Raw genomic sequence first — 12,767 nt, 5'->3', positions numbered from 1 at the left:
TTTGAGCCACCGTGGCTGTGTTCGCGCAACACCTTTAACCATGGATGACCCAGCTGTAACTACAGTCGGTTCTCACATAGCATGTATTTATACTACATGATTTTGTTCATGCACAAAGGGGAATACTGTCAATCAATCAATAATATTTATTCAGTCAATGGCCATTAATAAGTTATACACACACATACACACACACACAGACACACACAGTATTTATGTCCCCTAACAATTTATTAAGATATATCAACTTAAAAGTAATATTTAAAACAAGGCTAATCACTTCTTTAACCCGTTTTGTCTTACTTTCATTGAGGCAATATAAAGAAATGACTTCCGATTTTCTTTTACAGCAGTTATAAGTATATATATGTAAATTAACCTCTTACTCTATGGTTACACCATTGCTTACATTCTTACTATAATCTATGTTTTTTTCCTAATCATCAAACCCATACATCATAATTTCATTTTTTTCTGTTTCATGCAAAAAGTCAGTAACAGGATTCCAATCAGCATTAAACTTAGACAGTGTCTTATCTCTAATTAAAGCTGTCAGTTTGGCCATCTCAGCAAGTTCCATCATCTTCACCATCCATTCCTCCAGTTGAAACAAGCTTTCTCTTCTTAATTGTGCAGCTTTTGTGACTTTGTACAATGGTTCGTCTAGATTTTATGGCTGCTTTTATTCTTATTTATTGTTGTGCTGTTTTAGTGATGTTGTTTTAATTGCTCTTACTTGCTGTAGTTTAGTGCTGTTTATTGTTGTACTGTTTTTCTGATCTATGATCGTAATAAAAATTTTTGATTTGATTGTTATACTGTAAATCGCCATGCATGGCTATAAGCGTAACAATAGATATGATCAAATCCCTGCATTTGATCTTTCATACTGCAGTGATTTTATATTATTACAATATATGTACATTCAAGGCAGCTTTATAGCCCAATCTGGCCCTACCATTAGACACAGAGGGATGCTTGCTTCAAGCAGCAGAAGTTGAAAGGTAATCTGGTCCAGCACCTGGAATGGACAATGGCTGAATGGAGTGACCATCAAAGTATGTTTTATCTCTGAACTATGCCTCAAGCTAGTCTAGCAAAAGGCCTTGACAGTCATATATGCTGACCCAGTTCAACAAGAATTAACAAAACCACAATTTGGAAGGGCCAAGACAACAATAAGTTGCCATTTCACTGAGGTCCAACAGTTGAAAGAAACTGATTAAAAAAAACAAAAAACACACAGCTGGATGTGAATTGGGAATCTGGAGAGTGTACTCTTAAAATAATTTGCTCCAATGCTGTGATGCTGAGACTCTACATAATTCCTAGGCTTAATTAAGAAGACCTGGATGTAACATTTAATCCCTGCTTAGCAAAACAGACTTTCAGAGAAGGGAAAACACTTTAAAATTCAGCTGTTGGCAGCTGTTTCACAGCATGACTGTTTGTCTATTTGTGACATGCAACTGAACAAATCATTTCTGAGATCACCCTGGAATAAATGCTTGCTATTTATTGATTTTATCTCCCATTAATAGAAATTGTCAGTAGATATCAGGCAACATCAAGTGCCTTTTGAAAGCCAACATTTCCCCTACATTTACTTCCACCAAATTATGCATTTCTCTAGCATTTATATTCAACTTCGAAAGCCCTGTTTTGTTTAAAGTGGCCTGGGTGCTTTCAAAATATTATGAAACTGAAGAAATAAAAACCTGGCTATAATCAAGGTACATTTAAGATACTCTTCTTTGATGCAAGGCTGCACTGGATGAGAGTTAAAGCAACAATTGGTGCTGGGAAGAAAAGATGAAATACCAGATGTCTGGAGTGTTTATTGATGAAAGTCCTGGAAGTTGTTTACTAAAAAACTAGTTTTCTACTTGTTATACTATGAATACGCAGCCTGTGTCTCATGTGGGCCCTGAAAGCTTTGGCTGTGGCCCCTGGAAGCCTCAGTCTCAATGGTCAACATTTTATCCACTGCCTGATGCAGGAATGACATACTGTTACTTATATATGATTGTATTATTATTATTATTATTATTATTATTATTATTATTATTATTATTGTATTCCTCTTGAAATACAATAATACCATATCGAATTGGACTAGATCATCTATCTATCATCTCTCTCTCTTTCTGATAATGTCTCATCCACATCTGCTGGACGTCATGTTTCTGATTTATTTATTTTATTTTATTTTATTTATTTATTAATCAAATTTATCACCGCCCATCTCCCCAGAACTCTGGGTGGTTTACAATAAAATCTTACCTTACCTATTTCAAATATTTAGCCAATTTGAAAAGTCAACCACATTGCTAACTGTTTCTCTCCAAAGCAGGGAAGTGAAGTTACTTATATCCAAAAGGAAAATCTATCTATGTGGTCGCTAAGAGCCAATGGCATCTTGCTGATACACAATCAAAAGGAAAAACAGAACAAAACCCCAGCTGAGATAGTCCTCTGAAATGGATTTGACCAATGAGCAAATGAAATATACTATGAGGCTCACTTTTTGCTTGAATAAGAGTTATCAAAATTCCAAGTTTCCCCAGAGTAGAGCCCACCCTCCTGGAAGAAAGAAATACAATCTTATATACTATGGAACTAGATAAAATAATACCTAATCTGCTCTAGAGAATTTAAGTCCAAGAAAATCTCTGAAGTGTGAAGAGACAGGCATTTCAGGGAAGACAAGATATAAGCAATACCAAACATTTAATCTGTATCAGATTTTATTTCACTCTATAAATCCAGCTTTTGTGGCAAACTGAAAGTCCTCCAGGAGAAGGACTTGGAAATCAAATGAAACATTATTCAATGTTTCAGTCAATGGACTCTTTTTTTTTTTTAAGGGAATCAATAACGTGCTAAAGGGGGTAAGATGCCACTGGAATTAGGTTTTTTAATTGTTGACAACCAATATGCTTATAACCCATTTCCAAACCATTTGATGACCAACCTTTTAACAGGCATTATTGTAAGCTTATGGCCCCTTTACAAAAATATGTCGCATATGTCACACATTCAGTGCCGTTTTTAAAATATTTTGAAAGTGTATGAAAAATTATAGGAAGGTTCAGTTGATAAGGGATGTGCATTTTATTTACTTCTGCTCCTGGGGAAATGAACAGCACTGATATCCTGGTTTTAGCAACCACTAGTGAAAAATTGTAGAGATTGTCTTGCTCCCCTTTTAAAACCATTCAAATATATCACCACAGAGAAGACCGTCACCCATAGTTTAGTTATGCAAGATAAAATGCTTCCTCCCTGCATTTAACTTTGAAAGGTGATAAACAAAACAAAATAAAATAAAATAAAATAATAAAATACTATTGAATGCATTAGGTTGTTTGCTCCTGATTAGCTAATACAAAGGTAGGTGAATCAGTGGTCTGTGTCTGTCTTATGAAGGTTTTTGATAATACCACCCAGATTTAAGTAAATGGAGAAAGAGGGATTCCCCTACCCATGTTACCCAAATTGTGGCATTCTCTTCCCAGAAAAGCTTCACCTGGCAACATCTTTTTTATCTTTTGAGGTCTAAGAGAACCTTTCTCAATCTTTTGACCCTGGAGGAACCCTTGAAATATTTTCAGGTGTGGGGGAACCCCTTCACATTCAGGCTCCAATACAGGCCAGAAGTTACAAAATCATTATATTTGTTTCATATGTAGGCCTGTATAGATGCCTAAACATTCTTTAAAAAAAATAAATAAATCATGATCTCCCAGGGAACCTCTAGTGACCTCTTGTGGAATCCTAGGGTGCCACAGAATCCTGGTTAAGAAACCCTGGTCTAAAAGCATTGGTGCATTTCATCATGCTTTAAGTATCTGAGTTTCTTTGAATCACCTATTTTTTCTCCTAGATAATTTTGCACTGCAGATTTTTATCTCATTGATTGTCATAAACTGCCTTGAGGGCATTCAAAGTGAAAGGCATTGTTTAAAACTCATAAATAGAGGGCAACATAACACACAATCAGCCTACTTTGTACTTGTTATTTAACTGACTTTTTAAAATCCTCCACAGAGCAGTCCCTGGATGATGCTGGTTAGCTTGCAGACTTGTTCCACTAAAATAGCTATGCCAGTACAGTTGTTTTGACAGAACCCAAGAGCTAAGTCTGTAGGTGATTAATGAAACAAACACACACAAAAGCCAACCCCCCCCCCAAAAAAAAGAATAGAGGTGTTTGATAAAGAATGCTGCCATCTGTTATAGCAATCACATATGTAGCTTTTTATATTTTTCTAGAACAGGAAATAGGGCTTTTGAAAAAGGAAAGGATGAGTAACACCCACACCTGAATCATCTTCATGGAAAAAAGAATGTGAATTCTTCCCTGCCCCCTCTACACTTTGCATCTGAATGAAGTTTACAATGGGGGGGCAGAAGGCCACAGTGGAAAAATGGGGGTTGCATGTGCAAGAATAAGCAAACTCCAAAACACATCAGATCAAACATAATTATTGCAAAGTCATGTTGGGGGACCTCCTTTCTATTTGTTGGGCTTTTGGCATCTATCTTCTTGAATTTGGTACTCTGGAAACAGGTTGGACTAGCATTTCTTCACTTGGTCTAAGCAATATTAGAAGTACACTTTGCATTATGCAGAAGATTAAATAGTGAAGAAGATAACTTTGCTAGCCCTGGTTACTATTTTATCAGAGACTAACTGCATGAGGTGGATTCTTACTGTCTCATAGCGGATTTAGAAGTGACTTTCTTCTCTGTGTTTCATACCAAACCTGATTTTCTGGATGCTGCAGGAAGAGTATTCCAGGAGATCAGTTTATAACTTGAAGGAACTTCTGTTGTAACATGAGAACATGGCCACTGTTGACAACATGGAAGTACATGTATCTGGAAGGTGCCTATCCTGGGGACTTTTGGATTATCCTGTATCTAAGATCCTCAAGGAGGGATGTGGTGGCACTGCGGGTTAAACCGCTGAGCTGCCGATCGGAAGGTCGGCGGTTCGAAACCGCACGGCGGGGTGAGCTCCCGTTGTTAATCCCAGCTCCTGCTCACCTAGCAGTTCGAAAACATGCAAATGTGAGTAGATCAATAGGTACCACTTCGGCGGGAAGGTAACGGCGTTCCGAGTCATCATGCTGGCCACATGACCCGGAAGTGTCTATGACAACGCCGGCTCCAAGGCTTAGAAACGGAGATGAGCACCGCCCCCTAGAGTTGGACACGACTGGACTTTACGTCAAGGGAAACCTTTACCTTTACCTTTAAGATCCTCAAGACATTTTGTTCCATCTATTTAACTTATAATATAGAATCTGTGTCAATTGCAACCCTTAGATCTACTGTATATTAGAATGTCTCTTCCCATTAGATCTTATCCATTTTAATCATTAGTTTGAAGCTGGAAGAAGTCCCATTAAGCAGAGCAGGGCTTAGATTTGAGTACTTCTGACTGGACCATTCAGTTTAACTTCCTGCTTCTAATCTAACGCCAATATGTTGGGCAATGGATCAAGCAAATTGAGTCATTCCTTTACAATATTTCAAACTTTCACCTTCTCCTCTTCGCTGAGGACACCCTATTCTGTCAGCTCTTCCTTAAATCTTATCCTCATATGTATCTCATCAGTCACAATGAAGACTCCTTCCCTTTTCTCAAAATGAAGGATTTATTTTCTATAACTAATTTGATTCTTCATACTCCAGTTGGAAAACATATTTGCATGAGAGATACAAAGAAAAGAAAGGATTCATGATTTTAATTAAGAAGTAAGAGAATTTCAAGCAAGTGCCAACAAGTCAGAGATTGTCCTGTTCCAGAAGAAGCTACTTTCATTCTTTTTCAAACCATATTTAATGGATTGCTCAACTTTATTCATAATAGATAGGTGCTTTTTTGGAATCAGCTCTGCTGTGCCAAAGCTTTAATAGAACTTTTCTTTTTAATGATATTGTTATCCTCTAGCATGTGACAACTCAACCAGCTAATCTTCTAAATCCAAGACTGATGTGTCTAATTTCTGCTTTAGGCCAAAGTCAAAGATAATACGCTGCCATGGGGACTTCAGAGATTCTGCATCAACTGAGGCCAAGTATTGTGCATGGATAATGCTAAGCAGAAAAGTAGATTTGAAACCAGATTGTCCTAGCTTCATTTTTCCATGCAGCCTATATTTAAGGGGGGGGGAAATCCCTATTAAAATAAAAATGATACACTACTGTCTTCTTATAGACTGTAGTAGACCAGTGACAATCTGGCATCCCCATCTCCAAATTGTTGATTCAGTTCAGAAAAATCAGTCTGATCTGACTGGGACTTAGAATTGAAATTAGGTTGATTCCATTAAGATCTCAAACCGATTCAGAAAAAGATATTTCTGTGCATGTAACAGAAGCATGCAAGTTATCCAGAGTGATCAGGAAGCAGCTAATGATCTGAAGCAATTTTCCAATTTACTTTGGAGGTTTGACTGAACCACTTTCAAAGCAGATCCCTGAATCAAATATCTGCCCAGGCTTAGTTTGTGGATCTTTCATCTGACTCAGCATAATTCGTTATACATATTTTAATTAAATTTCCCTAGAAAACATATCTCAAGAAGGGAATGCACTGAACATTTGTGGCTGACTCTTCCATCTCTTCATGACCCAATGGACATCATTGCACTGGGATTCTCTAACAATAATAGTTTTTTTTTTAGCTCTTGTAAGCTCAGACTTATATCATCAGTCCTAGTATCTAGCCACCTTATCTTTTGTCAGCCTTTTTCTTCTATTGCCTTCAGTTTTTCAAAGCATCAGGGTTTTCTCCAGTGATTCTTGTCTTTGCATTTTTAAACTATTTCAGCTTTAGCTTCCTTAGAAATGCTTCCAGGGAGCAATCTGGTTTCATTTTATCTAGCCAATCTCTATTCTTCAGTGATCGTTTTGTCTAATTCTTGCTTTTACACCTCCTTTAAGCAAATGCCCTTCATCACCTCCTGGGGATAAAAAGAAAAGCCAAAACATCCATGCATTTAGGATGTACTGCATAAAATCAAACTTTGCTTTGCTTATTCCTGAACCATTCTGTTTCAGTGAATGACCCCAGAAAATTGAATGACCTGAGAAGAATTTGCCATGGTTTTATCATATGTTGCACTAACTTCTCTCTCAACTTTTGCCCTGTATTGGGACCAAAAAAAAAAATGCCATCAATGCAACACCATGCCCTTGAAAAAGAAAAAGCACATGTGCTCTTTCAATGTTCAACACTTCACTGCTGGGGGGTGGGGTGATAAAACAGTTATTGCTTTGCATTTTCTGAGACTCCTCTGCCATCACCAATTAATTCAGGAGGAAATAGACCTTTTGCACTGACTTGCAAGAAATACCTGCATGCATACATGCAATCATATATATGGATGTTAGGACTGAAAACATAGCTCTTTCCTAAATCTTATTGCACACGTCTGGAGATGCAAGAGACTTATACAATATTCAGCATGCAAAGCATGGGCTCAGTAACCTGAATGGGGTTTGAATTATGTAAGATGTGATCATTAACAGACCCAGTGTGACCATGCTGCATGAGAGTCAGATACAGGTAATCCTCGACTTACGACCACAATTGGGACCAGAACTTCTGTTGCTAAGAGAGGCACTTTTTATGTGAGCCCTGCCCGATTTTACAACCTTTTTTGCTGTGGCTGTTAAACGAATCATTGCCGTTGTTAATTGAATCATGTGGTCATTAAGTGAATCCAGCTTCCCCTTTGCAGGTCAGAAGCTGACTGGGAAGGTTGCAAATGGCGATCAAGTGACCCTGGGATGTTGCAACCATTGTAAATACATGCCAGTTGCCAAGTACCTGGATTTTGATCACATGACTGCAGGGACATTGCAATGGTTGTAAGTGTGAGGACCGGTCATAAATCACTTTTTTCAGCACTGTTGTAACTTCAAACAGTTGCTAAACTAATGGTCGAAAGTCAAGGACTACCTGTAATTGGATTCATAAATTGCCCAGAAGGTTCCTTCCTGTTTGTCTTGCCCAGACAAGTGAATGACCACAAGCAAAATTCCCAAAGGGGTTTTTTTTGGATGGGGTCTTTTGTTTCCTTCCTTTCCTCTGCAGCTTTGTGGAAGTCCCTCACTTGCTCTCCCTGTTGCAGCATGCCCTGTATTGCCAGCATGTCCACAGCAGCTAAACACGCATTGGTTGTGCTGATCCACCTGCCGCGGACCTCATCCCACCACGTCATGGAGGAAGCCCCTGCCAAAGTGCTGGGATGAAGGGGCTGGAGCACTGCCCTCTCAGACCTCTGCATCCCACATTTCAACCCAGCCACATGAGGATTTTGCTGGCACCATGAGGATTTTGCTGGCGACCCAGAGTAGTTGCCCCAAGCACCTTCAAGTACCTGATGGCAAGTCAGGTTGGTCTGGAAGGAGAACCACGATAGCAGTGACTTTGTGCAGAGGCTGAAGGAGCTGCAAGCCTTATCATCTTCCAGGTCGGTAGAGGGAGGAGGGAATGGCCTTGAAGGACAGGAGGAAGAGCTGCTACCAAGGCAGCAGAGAAGCAAGCCCAGGCCAAGAAAGTAACTTGAGAAAGGTCTCAGACAAGCCCCTCCCTTGTTTACATGAAGTGAGGTAGGAGGAAGCACATCTAGGCTTGCAAGATTTTGTTGCTATAGCTGTTACAGTCAAAGTGGTCATGACCTATATGGCCTTGGTTTCTTGGTCTGGTCTACCTTGTTAGGCTAACGTCAATCTTGCAAGTCTGCATGTGCTTCCCCCTCCCTCACTGGTATTATTCTATTGACTTATCTGAGAGGAACACGCTCAACTTGCTGAGCATGAATTGGCATCTTCGTTTGGAAAGAAGGTGTGTTGAACTGTAGTGAATTTTGGATTCTCTAGGACCTCACTTAAAGGCAGGAAGAAAACAGAGTCCCTCTGTTTTATTATTCCTCTTTCTTTTCTCTCATCTCATTCGAAAATAGATTTTTCACCTCTCCACCTAAGTAATGCACAACTATTTCCTGCATATGGAGCCAAAAGAGAGGATTCACAAAGTATATTGAGGAGGTTACAACAATGGCACAGGGATGTGGTGGCGCTGCGGGTTAAACCGCTGAGCTGCTGAGCTTGCCGATCGGAAGGTCGGCGGTTCGAATCCGCGTGACGGGGTGAGCTCCCACTGCTAGTCCCAGCTCCTGCCAACCTAGCAGTTCAAAAACATGCAAATGTGAGTAGATTAATAGTTACTGCTTCGGCGGGCAGGTAACAGCCTTCTGTTTAGTCATGCCAGACACATGACCATGGAAGTGTCTTCGGACAAACGCCGGCTCTTCGGCTTTGAAACGGAGATGGGCACCGCCCCCTAGAGTTGGACATGACTGGACTTAATGTCCAGGGAAACCTTTACCTTTACCCTACAACAATGGAATAACTACATCATGTCCTGTGGGGTAAAAACTCTCCAACCATCTATGTAGCAACAGGGGCTTAACTCTGAATCAGTCCCAGAGATATGCCAGTTCTTGATGTAACAAGAGATGCCAATGATTACAGCAAGTAAAGATTCAATGGACAGAGAATCACCTAGCACAACACCTCAGTAGCTTTTTTTCCTTTGCTGTTTAGCAATTTAAAAAGTATCAGGGTACCTTGAAGGCCAGGTCATATCAATTCTGCTTTCATATCCACTCCTGGAAATAAGAAAGTGCTGAATTCCCAGGGGTGGCAACTAATGTGTGGAAATATATGCAATGGATGGGAATCTGTCTGGCCAATATTTTGTGTAACTGCTGAAACCCATCTGGAAATAGTTAGAATTCATGTGCATTTCAAGAACATGAAAATCACAGCACTTGGCCCTCCTTAACCTTTGTTGCTAAGAATATTTTGGAAGAGAGGAAAAAATGTCCATTGTCAGTTATTAAATGGAAGATCTGCCCATGCATTTATATCTTCTGTCCTCATTCAAGGAAGGCAACATTGCAAGCTCCCCTTTGCATTTAAAAAAAAAATACCTAAAGAAGCCACCAACATTTGTTATTTTCCAGATAATTTTTCTAAAATAAATAAAACAAAATAAAACTAGAAGTGTGCAAAATGCTTCGAAGTGGGAATCTCTTGAACAAAAACCTCCTGCTCTGATCTGCAATGGGATAATTAACATGATGACTGTTCAGAGGCATCCGGTTTAAGTTGTGTTGATGTCACAAATTGCCTAAATGGTATCATTTGCCTGTTGATGCCAAGATGAATATGATGGCACTTGCTTCTGCTGCAGATACCCCAGATGTATGCAAGTGTGTGTGGATACAGTTCTACTCTATATGCAGTGCAGATGTAGGGAAAAGAGAAAGTTGTATGAATGTAGGGAGAAATAAGATTCTGCCTGCCATTGCAGAGAATAACTGGATAGCTACTTCTTCCAGCTATCCCAATGTTCTTTTCCCTATTGTAAAGAATTCACTAATGCAATGGGAAGGAAGGACAGATCTCCATAAACAGCCATTATTGTTCCAATAGAAGAGAATATCTGTAGCTCAAGGTTGAACTGCGGAATCCTTGGTGCTCTCTGAGCTTGGTTTTTGCTTGCAGACGTTTCATGACCCGACTAGGTAACATCATCAGTGTTGGTGAGTGTGGGGTTAGTGGTTAAGGCAACAGGCTAGAAACCAGGAGGCTGTGAGTTCTAGTCCTGCCTTGGGCATGAAAGCCAGCTGGGTGACCTTGGGCCAGTCCCTCTCTCTCAGCCCAACTCACCTCACAGGGTTGGTGTTGTGGGGAAAATAGGAGGAGGAAGGAGTATTAGGCATGTTTGCCGCCTTGAGTTATTTATAAAAATAATAAAGGTGGGATAGAAAATAAATAAATAAGGAAATAAATAAATAAATAATGAAACTTCCCCAAGCAAACAACCAAGCTCAGAGAGCACCAAGGACTCTACAGCCTTTATTGTATTCCAAGCAAAGGAAAAGAAGGGGCACAGAACAGGATGCTTTAAAGTCAGTGTTTTTCAAACTTGGCAACTTTAAGGTGTGTGGACTTCAATTACCAGAAGTCTGGCTGGGGAATTCTGGGAGTTGAAGTCCACACATCTTAGAGTTGCTAAGTTTGAAAAACACTGCTTTCAGTCTTACAGGCATCAATATGCTTGTATTATTCCAGTGGTAGGAATAATATTGTCTTTGGGAATATCACATTTCTCATTCATTTTATTAAGCTTCATGTGATTTGAACCAGCTAGGCTCCATTGTTCCATTTGTGCTGTCTTTACCATCTATCCATGGGGACAATGTATACAAAGGGGAGAATCCTGTACAAAGTTCCTGTTTTGACTGAGAAGCCAGAGTGTAGGCATGCAACATCCTTCCCTTTGCAGATGTACCAACAATGCATGGAGTTTTGGGAGAGATGGGCAGTGATAGAAATTTGAAATATAAATAAATAAATACATAATCTAGTCATAAGCCAGTGATTTTGGGATAGAAGGCAGTTTCTGGATTCCATGTTTGTATACCATTCTCTTTCCTGCATATTTAAGATCACATGGAAAGAACAGATCTGACTATTGAATCAATTAAAAACAAAAAGCAAACCCCTTTTTCTATTGTTATGCACAGTACATGGCAACAAACCCTGCCAGACTCCAAAAGGCAAACTTCAGAAATCAAATCTGCAATTATGAATTTTCTTTAAAAAAAAATAAATACAGCGAATAAAAGCTATACAGTAATTACACTGTTAAAGGAGCCACAAGAAAGCACTGTAGACTGCACTTCTAGTTAACGTAAGATTTCACCATGAGATGGAATGAAAACATCTGCATCAATGACTTGAGCTGTTAATGAATCTGTCATGATGAAGGGTATCAAAGAGTTTAACCATCCATTTCTTTCTCCCTCTTTCTCTCTCTCTTAAAGGATGATGTTTGCTCAAGTTAAAACAAGCTTATATTTTCAGCGTACTCAACATTGGCATTTTTAAGTAACACAAGGACAGAGCAGAAATCTGTATGTGTGTGTGTGTATCTCCCAGCTAGTGAACAGATGAACAGATAGGATGATTGATGATGATGATGAAGAAGAAGAAGAAGAAGAAGAAGAAGAAGAAGAAGAAGAAGAAGAAGGAGAGAGAGGAGAAAGATTCCTCAGAACTGTGTTTAAATTTGTAGCCCTGTACCTGAACTGTGACATCTTAGGACTGAAATACAGTAAAATATTGTATTCTTTGCAAACAAACCCTAATAGGTTTGGGCAAACAGTCAGAAGCTAGACCAGATGTATTTTAATTTTTTTTTAACTGAAAAAACACCCAGAATATCAAAATACCTGCTCTTAATATCATTATAAATAATTTCTGACCTTTCTTTTGAGGAGGGGGGAACAATTAAATAAATCCCATTCTAACAGTCACTCTTGGGCATACAGCAAGCTTGACAACCCAAGACAGTTTCCATTGTCTTCACAGAAGCTGCTAAATAACAGTAACAGTAACAGTAACAGTAGGCAGCTTACTTGGAACAGCTTACATCCTGCAATGATACCTTTAACACCATCAAACAGCAACATCTGCCTTGGGAAGAACTTGATAGGTGGATAAAAATGCCAAATCCAGTCTAAACATCTGGCTGACTGTGTGACCAACCTTAATAAAATTACATGCCACCTGGCTCCATTCCAGGTGATTCTTCCTAACCCATGTATCCTTTTCAAACAAGCAAGAAGAAGAAACCTCCTGGGGAAAGGGGAGGTATCATGCTGGCTGGGATC

The 12,767-nt window shown here is 39.3% G+C and overlaps 1 protein-coding gene across 1 annotated transcript in view; it reads right to left on the bottom strand.

Annotated features, from left to right (window-relative positions):
* CDH13 (cadherin 13) overlaps positions 1 to 12,767 on the bottom strand; it is a 489,049-nt gene that overhangs the window by 324,502 nt on the left and 151,780 nt on the right. The window lies entirely within an intron of this gene.

Source organism: Candoia aspera, chromosome 11 (genome assembly GCF_035149785.1).
Source record: "Candoia aspera isolate rCanAsp1 chromosome 11, rCanAsp1.hap2, whole genome shotgun sequence".
NCBI classification, from domain to species: Eukaryota; Metazoa; Chordata; class Lepidosauria; order Squamata; family Boidae; genus Candoia; species Candoia aspera.
Note: the sequence above shows the minus strand (reverse complement) of the source record. Positions and strands in the feature narration are given on the sequence as shown.